The 17153-nt window shown below is 35.6% G+C and overlaps 1 protein-coding gene across 2 annotated transcripts in view; it reads right to left on the bottom strand.

Annotated features, from left to right (window-relative positions):
• Nucleotides 1-17153, bottom strand: part of ZNF385D (zinc finger protein 385D) — a 428747-nt gene that overhangs the window by 322782 nt on the left and 88812 nt on the right. The window lies entirely within an intron of this gene.

Genomic DNA, 17153 nt, shown 5'->3' with positions numbered 1-17153 from the left:
CTGTACCACAAATGTCTAAAAAATCAGTCACTTCAAAGAAAATTATCAAAAGTCATTCTAGAACACAAAAAGGAGCAAATATATTCTATTGTTCCCAACATAAGTAGCACCATTATTTTCAGTCAACTGTTTTTAAAATGGTCACTGGTTTTTCCTGCATACCCCAATTTTTAACAACATTAACTGAAGGTATTTCATGCAGAGTAGAAGTATTTTGCACATCAGGCAAAATATTTCTCCATGGATGTGTAAATGCAGCAATAATCTCTAATCATTAAAACCTATATACCTCTTAAGTTTGTATAAGCTTTTAATTAATTAGAAAGTATTTCTATTACCTAGATATACACATCACACATCAAACAGTAATCAAGGAGAAAGCACACTATGTGACTTGTTGAGGAAGTTGTTAAAACACGAGAGTATTTTTAAATCTCCCAATAAATATAGGCTGAGTATAACTTTTACAGTAAATAATTTCTATTATTTGCCAGAAGAGCACACATACATATAATTAAAATAGAGGGCTTTTATAGTAACACTCAAACTTCTGATAAGCTCTTGACAGAAATACCACTAAAATAAACTGTGTTGATTTTAAATTCCTAACATGGAATGTACACTAAGTACTTTCTTTTAAAATTCAAATACTTCACTGGACATTTGCAAAGGACTTTCTTTTAATTTTATGACATTTTCTGATAGTCAAATATTACCTGAAACAAGCAAAAAAGGAAATGGTACTGTAAAATTAGATAGAAAGAAAGTAAATAAAAAAGAGTTCTGCTCAAACAGCTGTTACCAAAAGCTTGTGGAAATACACACACTGAAAAGTTATATTAATAGCAGCTGCAGATGGTTTTAAAATCCATCCATCCATCCATTACAGCTAAATGGGCTATGAAAAACAACAAAGAGGAAAAAGTCACTACAGTGACAGAAGCCTCCATGCAGCAGCAGCAGACCCTCAGAGAACAAAGCTCTGAATGGCTGATGGAAGTGAGTGGAACCATGGCTCACTGGCTTGAGCCTGAGTATTTGACCATGATTTTTTGGCATGTACAATTTGCCTCACATGAGTTCAACTATGTTTCAGAGGAGTAAAATGATTTATGAATATGCCTGGTATTGAAAACTTGCGCAGCTTCCAGTTCATAACCCTATCTTTACATCTCATAAACTGAGCATTATAAGAAATAATGTAGCTACAAATTTCCATTCCTGTTCTCTGTGGAACTACTTGTAATTTTATCCTTATCACAATGTACATAACATAAAATAACATTTATGCTGTAAGTTGTTCTGATGTCCTAAGAGGATTAAAATGTTTAATTTTTACCACATAAAAAAAAATTCGTCAACTATAGTTTGGGTTTGTCCAGTTTGGGATTGGAAGAGGTACATGTGCTTGTTTTGTTGGTTGTTTACTAGGGGGGTTGTGGTCTGGGGTTTTTTTTGTTTGGTTTTTTGTTGTTGTTGTTGTCATTGTTTTAGGAATAAGAAAATCCTCAAACTAAAATTCACAGAAAAATTAGCTTAAGCAGACATGAAGGTATTCTCACAAACCATTCCTGTGTCAAGGTTTGGGGAAAGAAACATAGCTGACTATCATTTGCAATCGTAGAAACATAATAATATAACCACAGTTCTCTTCAGAATTTTATGACAGCAGATCTGCTAAGAAGACAAAGTTTAATATATATTACAAGCCAAGAGTCAGAAATTATTACCACACAAAACTTAATAAAGACTAAAAGTCCTTGAACAAAACCAAGCTTTACACTACTGCTTTTCAAAAGACTTAATTAAATATATAATGGATTCTCATCAGGGAGCTGTGGATAAAGAAAGAGAAGTACCACAGTTTTTGATGAAAATACCTTGACTGGTAAAGTGAATTACCTGTCAGATTTGGAGTGTAAATGTCAGAGAGGCAAGCTGTGACAACTGAAACCTGAATCATATATCCTTCACTCAAGTTCTGGTTGCCAGAAACTCATTGCAAGATTTTGAGCTAGTCAGGACACATGAATGTTTTATATTCCACACCTGCATTTGGGCTGGCTGAGAAATTTTGTTTCATTACTAATTTCCCCATTGGTATTACAAGTAGGTGAAAATGCCTGCTGGACTATCAGATAATTTGCCAGATGAGAGGCTGATACAAACTACTTCTTACAGCAGCAAACTGAGTACCTGCAGTCCTTACTGCCACAGTGCTCTCCCATGAAAGCAGATGAATAAACGGTTCATAAGTAAACAACTTAAAATGTACTAAAGTTTTTAAGTGATTTCACTGTAATAATTAGTGTATTAGAAATGTCAAGGCAGCCATAAATTCATGATAATTAGCCATCAAAACCAGCCTAATTTAAATGCAGTTATTAAATGTTGGGAAAATTAATTAAGCTTAAATGCTAAATATTAAAACCTAAATCTCTAAACGAGAAACAAATTTATGTTCCAGTCTACAAGCTTTGCAACAAGAGAGACAGAAATCAGGTTTTGTGAAGGTTTCAATTCCTGAAGAGCATGGGTCTATCTCACGTCCTTGAATCTACTTTTGAAAAAATAAAATATAAAGGAATAGCTGTAACATCTAGGGTCCTAATATACTAAGACTAAATTCAGTAAGCTGTGAAGAAGAATTATCTGGGCTCTAGTCCACCTGATTTTTAAATGAGCCATTCATCAGTGTAAAACTCTACAACTGCAAGTTAAATGATAGTTTAAACAAGTTTCTTTCACAGACAATTTCTATTTACTGCTGTGGTCAATTCTATGAAGAAATGTTATTGCTAAGAAGCAGACATTTATCAGAAACATGCAGCATTCTACAGCAAACAAGAACTTGATGTGATCGAAAACTCATTGTGTTTGAAAAGAAGCCATTGAACACTTTATGAAAGAGAAAATTTCCAGATTTAGAAAATTCCCACTTCAAAGTTATCCAATTTTTTAAATCACCTTTTTTCAGGTTTTATCTTTATCCCACTTTGAACATTTTTTTTTACTTTTGTTTTCAGTTTTAGCTAGGAATCTGCAGTGTGAGGACAGGTCGTTGCACAGGCCGATATGTCAGCTTCATGTTTAAATAACCTAAAAAGCATAGTGATCTTAAGCAATACTTTCCCGGTTACAAAAAACACTGTTCATTCTCAACGCGGTAAGAAAACAGAGTTAGAGAACCCACAATGTATAAATTTACTGAGGCAGATACATATTTAGAATTGTTGGACAGAGATTTGGTCCCTTAAGAAGGGAAAATAAATACATAAATAAAAAGCAAGTTTCAGACCCATTGCTATCCTCTTCCTGGCACCAGAGTGTTTTAAGTAAATTTGCTCAGGCAATCATTTACTGAGTAGCTGGATAACACTTCATTAGACCATATTATCATCTGTTCTTTAGGTTATGCATATCAGTGAATTAAGAAGTCCAGCCTCAAGCTGGTACAAGACAGCAGTCCTTTCCAATGCCCTTTTCACACTCTTGTGAGAGGCCAAGATACTGGTGCAAGTCTATTGCTTCCCTCCAAATCTGTCTTTGGTCGGAGCTCTTTATCTGAAAGGGGTAAGCAGCATCTCACAAGATCTGACCGGAAATGTTTTCCTAATCTCCATCTATCCAGAAGTTTACTCATGCTATGACTGTTGATTTGAGTTAGACTTTTCCAGCACCAGGAAAGAGGGTCTAACCAAATTTGGCAAGAATTTAATAGCATTGCAGTTTAATTAGCCTATTTATTTTCACTGATAGCTCCACATGAGACCAGAACACGCAATTAAGAAAGGTACACAAAAATCTTCTATCAAATGATTTATTATCACTCTCTAATGAGAATATCTTCAAAGGTAACATTTCAAAAGTTAAGCACATTTACCAGAAAATAATAACCACTCCTCCAAATCTTTATACAAATAGTACTGAAAGTATAGCTAATATTATAAGCAGGAAAGAAGAAATGCATTTTGTTGTTATTGACCAAAAGCTATTTAGTTGTTTTTGATAAAACAGCATGTTTATAATACCAAAACACCAGAGTAAGCTGGTTCAGCGAAGGTCAGAAAATACACTGCACAAAAAGCGGGATTTGTGCTCTGGAGAAATGCTCACAGAATGGAGACAGAGAAGAGAAATAATGAAGAGAAAATAGGATGGGAAGAAAACAACAGAGTTCTTCTGTTGTTTAAAAGCAAGTTGTTGTGAAGAAAAAAAACATTGTTTAAAGGATTTATGTTCATGGGTAACGTTTTTCTGGATATATCTTAGTATAGTTTCCAAATTGAGGCTATTTTACATAGGCTGGAAATACAGAATTAAAGGTCTCCTCAGCACATTTTCTTTCAATCCCCCTCACTTTGCCTCCCTTAATATGCTCTGAATAAAACTGAAACGAATTCTTTGATGTGCAGAAGAGAAAATGCCAAAAGGTCAAGAGGCAGCCTCATTGTAACTACTTCAAAGACATTATGTTTCTGTGTTTTCTTTTACAACATAATATTAATTTAATACTACATTTCTCTTACAGAAATGGGCCATTCAGCACAGTGACTGCAAAGCATCTACTAAGTAATGGGAGAACATGCTATTCTGAGTTACTGTGTATTTACAAAACAATGTGAAGCTATGACCATTTACATTCAAGATTCTGGACTACAAATTCTGTAAGGAATATGAAAAAAAGTGCTGACAGTATTTGACAAAAATCCAGGATATGTTTCAAATCCTCACACCCCATTCAGCAGATAAATTCAACTATGCTCCATTATAAGCTTGAAAATCTGATACACTGGTGTTCTCTATAAAGACAGAATAAATAAATCCTTTATTGTGGATCTTTCCTGCCCTTCCTTCGCCCCCAGATAATTGCTTTCTTTAATGCTCTCTTCACCAAAAATAAATAGAGACTCAGTTTAAGATGAAATAGAAACTGAACATGACTTGAATCTCTTTCCCCCCCACCAGTTCATCCAGAGTTCCTTTGATAGAGCCCATTAGCAGTGCATGAAAGCAGATAGCTCAAAGCCCACATAGTTATTCCTGGATTTAAATACAGATTGGAAATGAATGTCCTGTGGATAAATGTCTGCGAAAAACACAGAGGAGAATAAGTGCTTGGGAGATTAAGAGATTTACTGTAACCTCTGTGAAAGCTGAACACTTAAAGGGCAGGAATTCTTCATTTTTCAATCAGCACATTTAAAGGGGCAGAGATTCATACATTATCTCAGCAACTAATTAAAACGTTCTGTATGTGTGTGCACATGTGCATGCATATACATATTTTTATAGATCAGCAGATGTATATTACTAACAGATTATGGGACTATTCTGGTCAGCAACATTAATGTAAATGTTAGATTCTTAATTTGTTTAAATGGCCCTTTGGCTAGTTCATAAAATCATTTCATTTGGTAAAGACCTTTAAGATCATCGAGTCCAACAATTCTCTGTAATGCTCAAGATCTTTGGCTGAACTGAAGGCATATAATTCCTTCTTATTACTAGAACAATACATCCTCAGAAAAAAAAACTTCAGATAGAACTTGGCTTTACAATTCTCCCCTTTTTATGCTTGCTTCATCATTTTTACTACCTATTACTCATAGAAAACCTAAAGGTAGATATGCTGAGGAACTGCTGTGACAAACCTGCCAGATGGTATTGCCATTATCTTGCCCTATTCTTCCCTTTAAAGCGGGAAAATTGAAAGAACACAGAAGTTCAAGTGACCAAACAACAAAAATTTGCTTCACATCAAAGCTTAAATATAATAGTCACATGCCTGAAGATCCTGCTCTCCAAATAAGATGAGGCCAGGCACGGACAACAGCATATACTGAATCCATAAATTGAGTGATTAATCCTGGTCATGCTTTGCTGTTTCTGAAATTATGAACATTCAGGAACCGAATACACAAACAAAAAAACCTCTCAAGTGGAAATGTGACTGCTGAATATTGCTTACTCTCCTATTTACTTGAGTGCTATGCATCAGAAAGGGTATCCAGATCTAGGAGACTCTCAACATTCTCTATGACCAGAGTCACCAGCTTGCCTACCCTTCATCTGTCCCTGTCCTACATTGCTCCCTTTCAAACCATAGCCAAGGGCAATATTCTCATAAATATCTTTGATACAGCAAATCCCTAAGGATTCTAGCAGTGGGATTCATGTAAAAAATAAACACAATCACATTCTTACGCATCTGATCTCACCTCCCAAAGGCATTTAAAAAATCACAGATCAAGCCCCCCAGCATTCACGCAGAAAAAACCCTTCCAGAATTTGCCAGCAGCAGATTCAAACACCAATGCACTGCCAGGTAAATTAAATACCCACCAGGGTTTTTTTTACTAATTGCAAAAAGCCAAGGATGTTAAAATTTACTATACGTGTGGGAATATTAGGTCTTGTATGTTAACAACTGCTGAACAATAAAAACCAGTTACCTTGATCTTCACAAAGAAGAAAAGGTAAAAAAAAAATACTGTAAACATCATGAAAATATAGCTGCCAACACTTGCAGTATTCATACAAGGAGTTTGTAATGAAGCTGAAAGGGAGCTTCTGAGGGAATTATTTCTTTGCAATTTAATTTGATAGAAAGGTATGTCTGAATGCCCAGGTTCACCACCAAAGACAAGCAAAGAGGAAAAATGGCTGCATATTACAAGGTGAATTTAGACCAAAAAAACCCAAAGCAATAAACCTTAATTTTAATTTTTGATGCTACCAGTATTTTGTGCTACTCATAGTATTATTCTGGGGCCTTCACATTCCTTCTGCCTTACATAGTGATAAGGGTAACAGAATCCCCATCCCGAGGACTGCCAACATAGCAATATAATATTACCATATGGTATTAAAAAATTCCACACACATCATGATCTAATTAAACTAGCAATAGAAGAACAACTGATGATACTGCAACAGAACAAATACGCTAAGGGTTTTCTTAAACTCTAAGAGATTTTTTCTTCTAGTAAAGTATACAAAGGGTTAGGTATGTTTTGTATTTCTATGAGAAAAATTCCAAGGCTCACCCAAGGCTTTCTATGCGAGGAGATCTGGATTCCTCAGATCAAATGTGTGATTCATTGCTCACTACTTAAGTGTTAAAAAAATACATTAAATAAATTGGGATAACTCTTCCTTCTGCTGAGTCAAGCAGGAAGGTGGTTTTTGCATTGTATCATCTAGCTAGTACTTATATGGGGTAGAAAATACAACACAGAAGTGTCATTTCTTGAAACATAGTTCCAGTTATTAAGAACTTTTTTTTCTTTTTTAACTTGTGTAGCATAGAAGCACTATTTTTAAAGTCTGGATTAAAAACAAAAGCAGAAAAATAAAGTATCATTGGATCCAAAAAGTTGAGAAATGCCACAGTTGAACTTTGAAGTCTTTAACCTGCTCAAAATCAAGCAGTCCTCAGATAAGCATTTCACTGAAGCTTTCCTCAGGTAAGGACTACGAATTCTTTTCCCAGGGTTCCTTAAAGAAGACGGAGGAAGAAATGAGAGAGTTGCAGATCTGGGGAGAGTATTGGGTTTGTGCATACGTCTTTCTCTTTGTCAGCTTGCAATGAAAGAACATTCCAACTTCTGCTGGGTAATTTACACCAACCTGCCAGCGTCTGGCAGAAGGAGCCCACCATCTGAGTAGGAAATGTATGCACCAGGCACTCAAATTAATGTGACATATGAATTCTATGGAAATTTATGCTAATTTCCTTAATGGTTTCAAGATGGTCAGGAAACAAAATATATTCTACGTTTTGTCAGGTTTTCAATTACTTGAATATGCAAGACAAACAGTTCCCTCCCCTATTCCTCAGTCATCCCCACAGTTATTCATTTACTCATTGCAATAATTTCCTGTATTTGTTTTTACCTCTGCAAGTTAATCCCATCCTATAAAAATGAATTTTCATGACTGATTTTCCCACCAGATCAGAAAAAAGCACTGACCAAGCCCCATCCAAATCTGACTATCCCCTCATTAGCCAGTCTCCTCATGTTGCAGCACTGATCCCCTTTCATTCTGCATAAATATGTGTTTGTTAAGGGGTTTGTGCCACTGCGCACAGGGTGTTGTGAAGGGCATTTTACTACCAAAGAGAGCACTTCTCCACAGGAGCCAAGGCCTTCTAAAGTTTTCCATGAGATTAAACAGTACGAGCCTAACCTCACATATTGTTACAGCAAAATGGTCTAGTAGGAAGCTGCTGTTGGCCAGAATACTGCCCTTGGTATGGATAATATGCTGTCTTTTCCATAGGGCTTCTTTGGGTGTTTTTCAGCCTTACAAAATATCAAGAGAAAAGGAGACTTAGGCTCGTTTTGTACACAAAATAAACAAACTGAGCACTTTTCAAAATCCTGCTGTGCTTTGTGTATATACTTCTGTCTGCATTGGTTTCAAGAACGTTGTGAAATGCTTTATTATCAAAGGAATATAAAGGATGAAGCAGATATCATTTATTTTCATCCCCTCCTTGTCTTTCTGAAGAAACTGTTGTATTAACTCACCAGCCCTGCCATTTCGTGTTTGCACAAGCTGCTTCAGCCAGCACATTTGAACGTAACATCTATAGCAGGTGAACTGTGGAGCATGGAGAGTTCTGTCAGAACACATTAACCAAAATCCTTTGGATATCCACAAACAGTAAGTCAGGGTGACAAGTCTCTTTCTTGGTAACTTTGGGGATCAGATAAGGTTGAACACTCAAGCTTTCCGTGATGACACTTCATAAAATATCCACCGTTAGTTAGCAAAAGAAGAAAGCAATATTCTGAAGATCATTCTCCAATAAATTAAACAAGAGTGGCTACAGAGAGAAATACAAGTCTTCATTAGAATACAGCAGGGATATCTTAATAGCACTGCATAGTAACTATACCTCTCCGTATTCCCAGGGGAAAAAAAAGTCTTGCATATAGATATGATGTTTCATTAACCCTATAAACAACTAACATAAGTCTAGAGATCTGTCAGAAGTAATAATGCCTATTCTTGCTAAGTGTTGATTTATATTAGTTGTATCATAATATGAGTACTAATATGTGAGGAGCTTTCTTGAGTTTATTGAATAAAAGAATATAAATATTTAAGAAAGGAAAAAACCTTACATCACACAGTGTAAGAGCAGGTTTTCTGGACTATAAAATTTGCATATGTCTAAAAATCAATAAAAACTGAGTTAGAAGAAATGTAATTCATCTTTCTGGAACCATTTGAAAAACTCTATTCCTCCTGAGGTTCATTTGAAATCATCACGAATATGATTTCTGATTTGACAAAATAAACACATACTATTTGGAAAATTCCTTTAAATAATAAATTACTTCAACACTTCAGAAAAAAAAAAAAACCAATCAACAATCAAAAACCCCCACAAAACAACCAAACAAAAAAACCACCAGTGACTACACTTTTCAAAGACTAAAAACTAACTGCTGACTACCATACAGGACTCTGGGCTAAGCAGCAGATGGTGCACAAAGGCTCTTCCTGTAAAGCATAGCACTGGAATTTTCTGCCATACTAGCCAAGAACTAACAAATTCCTATGCAGACTAAGAATAAAGTGGGCTTTGTGTAAATATGTGTGTGTATGAATATATAATCACTGTTCTCAGAAGCACACATATTCAAAATTAGCCTGACCCTCTAGTACTCTCATTAATGTGGTCAATGGATTTTGTAGGATGGGCTGTATGCAATATCAAAGGAAAAACAAAAAAAGCAGATTATTTCCCTTACAAAAAATTTTGCAGGCATATAACAGATTAAACTAACCTACATTACAAAATTTAGCCTGCACCAAAAGAAAATTAAAATTATAACATACATACAGCCCTACAGAGATAAAATTAAGAGTCAATCTGTTGAAATAAACTCTTCTGGCTTGCAAAAAAATTAAAGCATTGGTAAAACTAAAATGTTTCTTTCTTGAATCGTACTGAAACTTCTATGACAGCTATAAGGTAATTTAGTTGTTCTTTCTTTAACTGCAACATTATTTATTTCCACAATCTTTTAATTTGGAGTGCTTCTAAGACCAGAGAAGCTTGCCACTGTTCTTGAAAGAATTTATTTCACAAAAAGTCTTTAAATGCCAACACTGTAATTCTGAATATATATTTCTTAAAGCTTGACAGTTCTGGGATCTTTTCTTTGACTTTCTCAAGCATATTTCATCTGTTTGTGACAAGGGTCACTGGCATCAAAAGAGTCAGTGATAGAATCGAATACAATACAATGAATTGCTGTGCTTTTTTCTTAAATATTTCAAGATTTTAAAACATGAGGAATACTCTTTTACTGCTGTGTGGTACTTCTGAAACTGTATTACACTGATGATTCTAAATAGAAAATTGTGTTTCCCTAAACATACAAAAATTAGTTTTCAATTAATAATAATTTAATTTCATGATGGGATATGATTGGTCAGAAAATAAAACACCACACAAAAATAAAAAACCCACAAACAAATTCAATATCAATTACTGGATAATTTTTTTAAGGAGCTGTTTGATCAGTCCAATGTTTACATGACAAAGTCTACTGTTGAAATCTTCAATGGTTCAGATTAAAAGCCAATTTACTTAAATAAAAAGAAATTTTGAATGATTATTAATATCAGCCTGCTATGAAGATCCCATCTGTCTTAAAACATAACTGTAAACATGGTATCTGGTGTTCTTTACTGCATCCTGCAGCATCTATTCTTCTCTTTGTCACTGCTAATGACAGAAATAAAGGTCTAAAACCAAGATCCACACAGCTTTGTTCCTACATTTCTTCTTTTAGAGGACAAGAATTTTATTTTTATAATCTTTAACTAGACAGACTGTAACATGGATGAACAGCAGTTCTGAGTATATGCTACAGGCAATTTGATGAAAAAAATAAAGGTAGAAAAAAGGCTTCAACAGCTCATTTTACATCTCAGAGCCTTTCAAAGAATACAGATTTTACTGTATTTGCCTTGCTTCTGCCAAATACCCTCAGCACCCTGACATTCAGAGTGGAATTTTCTTGGTTATTTTTCCTTTTTAAACACACAGCTATGAAGAAAACTCTGAGCCTTTGGCTATATATATCTTGGTCCTGCCTGATGTAAATCAAGCAAGTAGGCCTCTGAATCTTTAAAACCGAAGTTTTTCCAGTATTTGCTACAGAACCTTAGAAAAATTCATGTGGAAAGGTATCTCTGCAACTTACACAACCTCTTACCCAAAGCAGAAGTAATTTCAAGCTTAGATCAGTTGAGTTCTTAAAATCCCCAGAGAATAATTTCCACATCCTCTCTGGTCAACTCATTTCTGTGCTTACCCACTTTTACAATGAAGTTCTGAATGCTTTTATCTATATACCTAACCAGAACTTTCCTTGCTGCAATTTGTGATGCTCCCCTCTTGCCCTTTCATATACATCAATCTTCTATCTAAAAGCCCCTCGAGGAAGTTGAAGAGTGCAAAAGGATCCCCCACGAGCCCTTCTTTTCTTCACAGTAAATAAAACCAGCCTTGTCAACCTCTCTTTGGTGCTCAGGTAACCTGACCATCCTGGTGATGCTCTTCCACACTCACTCCCTTACAGTGATGTCTCTCTTGTACTGGGGGCCCAAAACTGGGCACAGTACTGTCCAAGTGTGTAGTTCATGAATCCCATTCAATTTTTTGTCCACAAGGGCACCTAGGTCTGTTTTTGGCAAAGCTCCTGTATCAAATGTGAGGAAAATGGAGCTAAGCAGAGTCAGAACTATGGTGATGTAATCACTGGTTTTCTTCAGTTTGATAACCAAATTTAAAAACTCCAACACAATAACAATAATTTAAAAATAAGGTGCAAACCAAAGCAATACCCTAGAAAAAACTAGGACATTATCAGAATAGATAAGACTGTGGACCAAGAAAAAAAACAAAATTCTATTGTGTTTGCCAAGTGGAAAAAACATCCATTCACAATGCAACTTGTCAAGATTCAAACGTCTATTGAGTTTGAAAACAGGAATGAAAGTGGAAGGAGGAAATTTTTACTCACTTTTTAACAATATTGTTACTTCTTTTGGGATGGAATGAGAATTAATCAAAGGCAGGAATGGTGTTCTCCTGGCCAAAAAGGGACAGATGAGTTGTTAAGTGTTCCCAAATGGGACAAGTTCAACAGAAGAAAACTCCATTTCTGAATAATCTTTACCAAACTACTAACCATTTGTAGTCAAAATACCAAAGTGAATAATTTTTACACTTCCAGTTTTCCTTTCACTGTACTTCACTATGAAAGAAATTTCTTAAAAATCACAAAATGTATGATCACAAAATTATTCTTCATTAACTTTCTTTTTTCTTCTACAACATTTTAGAATTCAGCACAGAGAAAGACTCCGGGTTTTGGTTCTAATCTAATAGTCATCATGCTGCTAAAGCCCGTAAAAAAGAAACATTCAATATTGCTTTTATAATCAAAAAGCTGTTATATTCTGTATAATAAATTATACACCATCCCCACCAGGGAGGGCCTGCATTTAAAAATATATTATTCTGACAAAGATTCTAGAGAAGTATTTTAAAAATCTGAATTTTTATTATAGAACAAAGTTTTACTAAATAGTAATGCTAACAAAGTATTACCAAAGAGTAAGTGAGCTGCTTTGCTTACAATCAGTGTATCTTTCCAGCCCTCTAATTTCATATTTATGGAAAAACTGGGGGGAAATCTTGATTACGTCTATATACCTATAATGCTGCCTGCATGGGGACTCCAGCCAGGCTAACCTATAAGCAAGAATGTGAGACACAAAGGAAAGACATCATACAGATTAACTCGCTCCCACAATAGCAGAACTGTAGATTAGAACTGGTACTTCTTTGATGATTTGTACTGAGCCACCATAGCTATCATTAATTTCCTCAACAGAGCGAGGAACTTTTGCCTCCTTCTCTTGAAATCAACAGGTTTTGGAACTAATTTCATTGGCACGGGTCTTAAATCTCCGATCTTGAGACATATTTCCACTACTGAGAAATATGTCAGAGCATAAGAAGTTAACTAAAGATTTCAGTGACATGACTATCAGGAAGACAGTGTATTTTGAATCAGAGGAAAAAAAACGTATGAATAAGTAAAAGTCAGCAGTAGTGAAATTTGTCTTACATTTTATATTTGCTACTTTTTTCTTCTACTCGGATATAGCTCAAAAATTCTGCATTAATTCTGTGATATCCTAAAAATTTAAAATTTATGCTACATGAGAGGTACAAAGTTATCATTTTACAGCTTCATTGAGGACTACAGACTTACATTTGAAATAAGAAAATGACTGAATATGGGAAAAACTATCTCTTAGTAAATTAATACCGGGAAATGTTGATAAACTTAGCGCGTTGTCATGACGCATAGAAGATCTGTTGCCTACCAGATGCCAGTGCAGGGGAAAAAAAAAAAACCCATCATATTAAAAGAAGACAAGTTACTGAGAAGGTCTGGACAGAAGCCATGGTCATCATAATCTATATTGGACCTAGTGATATAAGCAGAACTAAATGGAGAGCCTGCAAAACAGGTTTCAGCAGTTTGGTATCTGTACATACGAGATCAAATGCCAGAGTTCTCAGAAATGAGAATGGTGCCACACTCAGGGAGAAGCAAAGAATGGCAGACCAACCCCTCATACCGTTCAGAAACAACACAGATGGACATACATTGTTCTCAGAGTAACTGAACTTTATCCAGCTAACTTGGCATTGCTTATCAATATTCCTGCCACAGTAAAAACATGAAGATATCACCTGCCTAAAATGGTATTACCTTTTAAGTGGAGAGAAAAACTAGTTCAGATAAATAGGTTATATGGCAGGTCCTAGCCTCAAAAAAAAAAAAAAAAAAACAAAAACAAAAAAGTGATTAGAAAGAGGCTATGTTGATGCTAAGTAGAAGTTCAAAGACAAAGATGACAGCTGTCCCATTTTTTTCAAGTGTATTTTAAACACAAACTTGAGGGCATAAAGGCCAGTTATTTTTCAATATGGAAGAAAGAGTTGCACACCTAGGAGCAACATAAGGGCCTGAAAACAGGAGGTTGTAAATATCTGAAAAGGACAAGCAAACTGTGACAGAACAATATTCGGAACATGCAGAGTAAGATCTGTGAGTATGGAAGAATAAATGTAGCAAGCAGGCACATGGTGGATGAAGATTTTCACCCTCCAATCTGCACATAACATCAGCCTTTGTGAGCTGTTGAGGACACCATCTCCAACTGTCTTCACATAGTTCTCAGAGACCCTATCCAGGTTTGTTAAAAGGCAGCAAAGAAGGATCCACTTCTAAACTTGTTTCAGCTGCCACTGTTGAATTTCTCTTGGACAAACACCCATGTCTTTTAGATGAAGGCAATTTACTAAGCATCTTGCTTCAAGATGGTACCAAAAGGAGGGTACTGTATACAGCTGGGGGTATTAAAAGAGAATCTGTGCAGTCTTATATTCAGGCAGGAAACTGAATTCTTTGTAACTTTTTGACTCTGCAGTTAGAGGCTTGTTTAGACCCTGGGCAGATGTTCTTTATGGTGGAGATTCTCCATACACCTTAAACAGCTGGATTCATAATAAGCTGCTACAGCGTGTTTTATTCATTTGGCACTTAAGATGGTTGAAAAGAAAGGAATTTGCTAGTTGAGACCAGAGCTATACTTCAATGGAAGACATAAGCACATCTTAAGTGCACTTGATGAATAATAAGGAACTTCAAAAATACTTTAAGTATATTTAGACATAAATTTCTACTTATCCCCCAGCTTCTGAAGAATTATCCATATTTAAAAAGCACAGTTCTATAGGCTCCCATACTTTTTAAACATCCTGTCATGCTATTCAGTGGACCAATTGCCAGAAATACCACATGAAAAACTGTTTAACTTCTATAGATTTCTCCCCTCCAAATCCAAGAGAATGTTTTGGAAATTGCTAAAATATATTTTATCTATGTGACTGCATGCCATTATTGAAATTATTCCAAGTGCACTCCATAAACTTTCCTCACAGCCTTCCCACAACTTGTTGCAATGCCAAGCTTTACCTGTGACTGATCTGTATAAAAATTTACCAACGTCCATTTGCATTTATTTGTAATAGCAGACAGCTAACTACAGCAAGTCCACATGGATATTTGCATACATGTAAAGAGTTTGTCCACATTTACCATCCATTCATCCTTTTTGTATACTCACAAAGCCAAGTAGATCCCATGATGCTTATTAGAGGAAATATCAACATTGTGCATGTGGCTAGTGTGAGCTGGCTCTTAAGGTTCTCTCACTCATCTTGCGATAAAACTTTGTGGTGAACTATGGATGTCCTATATGGTGATATTACCTTTCTGAATAAGATAAAAAAGATTCTGCAAACACAAGTGGTGCTTTAAAAGCATACCTTGCTTGCAAAAGTGCTCTTGAAAGCAAAGACTGCTAATAGTTCACTAACTGAAATAGGAACATGATGGAAACAGACAAGCACTTTGAAATAAGGAGGAAGATTTACATCTGGAAGCAATGGAAGTGACACACTGCCCTTAGCCAGTCCTACTTGTTCAGAAATCTCCAGCTTTGACATTTGGAAGGTATTACAAATACCCAGAAGGAACCTGCTGTGACGGTTTACAAGATACTGGCATCTATGACCGACAAACTAGAAGCTTAAAACCAGAGGAAAATACATATTGGATTTACTGTTAACTGGCCAAGAAGCTCTGCATCAGAATATGACATTAAAAAAAAAGTTTGCTAGCAATGTGACTTCCAGGGACATCTCAAGCTGATCTGACAATTCTTACTTGTCTGGAAATTAATAGAAAATCACCTGATCTGAAGGAAAACATACTTTACTTGAAGATTTCCTCTTTTCTCCAATGTCCCATCCAATCCTATTCCTCTGAAAGGAGGGTTAACACAATGAGAAGAGCAGATAACACCACTTCCCTGAAAGCCCCTAACTTGGTGGTTGACCACGTAAAAGCAAGAATGTGTCTACCCCATCAGTTTTCATGATCACGAAACATGACAGCAGAGGTGTAAAATGCAACAGCAGCACAGAGACGGAAGATAAACAGCAACACAGAAGCACAAGGAAGGAAACTCTGCAGTTTGGATAAATCACCTGGATTTCCTACCTGCAGACTAGTAAAAATTCAGGATTTAGATGTAAAAGAGAAGTTGTAAAAGATTAAACATTTTCTCTCACCAGTGTGCAAAAAAATTACTGCATAGATTTAAGGAAATTGCCATCTCAAGAGCTGTTGTAGGAAACTACATTCAACTACTGAATGAGGTTGAAAAAGAAGAATAAAATGTGGGAAATAAATGTTCCTTTTTAGTGCATATTTCATAATATGTGTAACATAACCTCAACAATCAAATTGTTATTCAATCTAAAGTAATAATAAGTGTTGAATTAAGGGATTTGCTTTTTGGAATTAGCAAGGGGGGAAAAAAAAGGTGCTCAATTTTGATACTTTCTGCTCCTTTTTTCCATGTACTCAATGTCCTTGTTGACACTACAATAAAATTTTACTTCAGTGAAACTTCAGTGAAAAAAAAGTAGTTGTATTCAGGTTTAGTTTAAAAGATAGCACATAAAACATACTAAATTGGATAGTCTTTGGTCTGGGTTATGAATTTAGAGAGCTAGATGAATAAACCACCACCAAATGCCTCACTGCCTCCTACGTTTCAAAAGAATAATGGTTCAGAAATCAGTTTTTAAAGTGTAAGGAATTCTATTAATTTTGTGACATTGCTCACCTCCTTTATTATTTTCCCACTTGTTCTCTAATGTATTGTAGGAAGTATTGCAGAGGAAAACAGTTTTAGGTTTTGTCCTAACCATGCCTCATTCACTCACGATGATTCAGCAATTTACACAAAAGAATGCACAGAAGAAATTCTGGTTTACATAAAATTTTAGAAACATCAGCTTTCTCACTGGTGCTGCTATACATTTGCATCCACAGTTATTTTTCCAGTCTGTCAGTAGGAATGTGAGTTTTGCTCCTGCTGGACAGAATAAACAACGTCCCACAAGAGGTCACCTCTTCCCACAGTGTCCAGGCTGGTTTTATGAGAAGTGGTAGAGTGTCAGCAGA

The sequence above is a fragment of the Corvus moneduloides genome, chromosome 1 (genome assembly GCF_009650955.1).
Source record: "Corvus moneduloides isolate bCorMon1 chromosome 1, bCorMon1.pri, whole genome shotgun sequence".
Lineage (NCBI taxonomy): Eukaryota > Metazoa > Chordata > Aves > Passeriformes > Corvidae > Corvus > Corvus moneduloides.
Note: the sequence above shows the minus strand (reverse complement) of the source record. Positions and strands in the feature narration are given on the sequence as shown.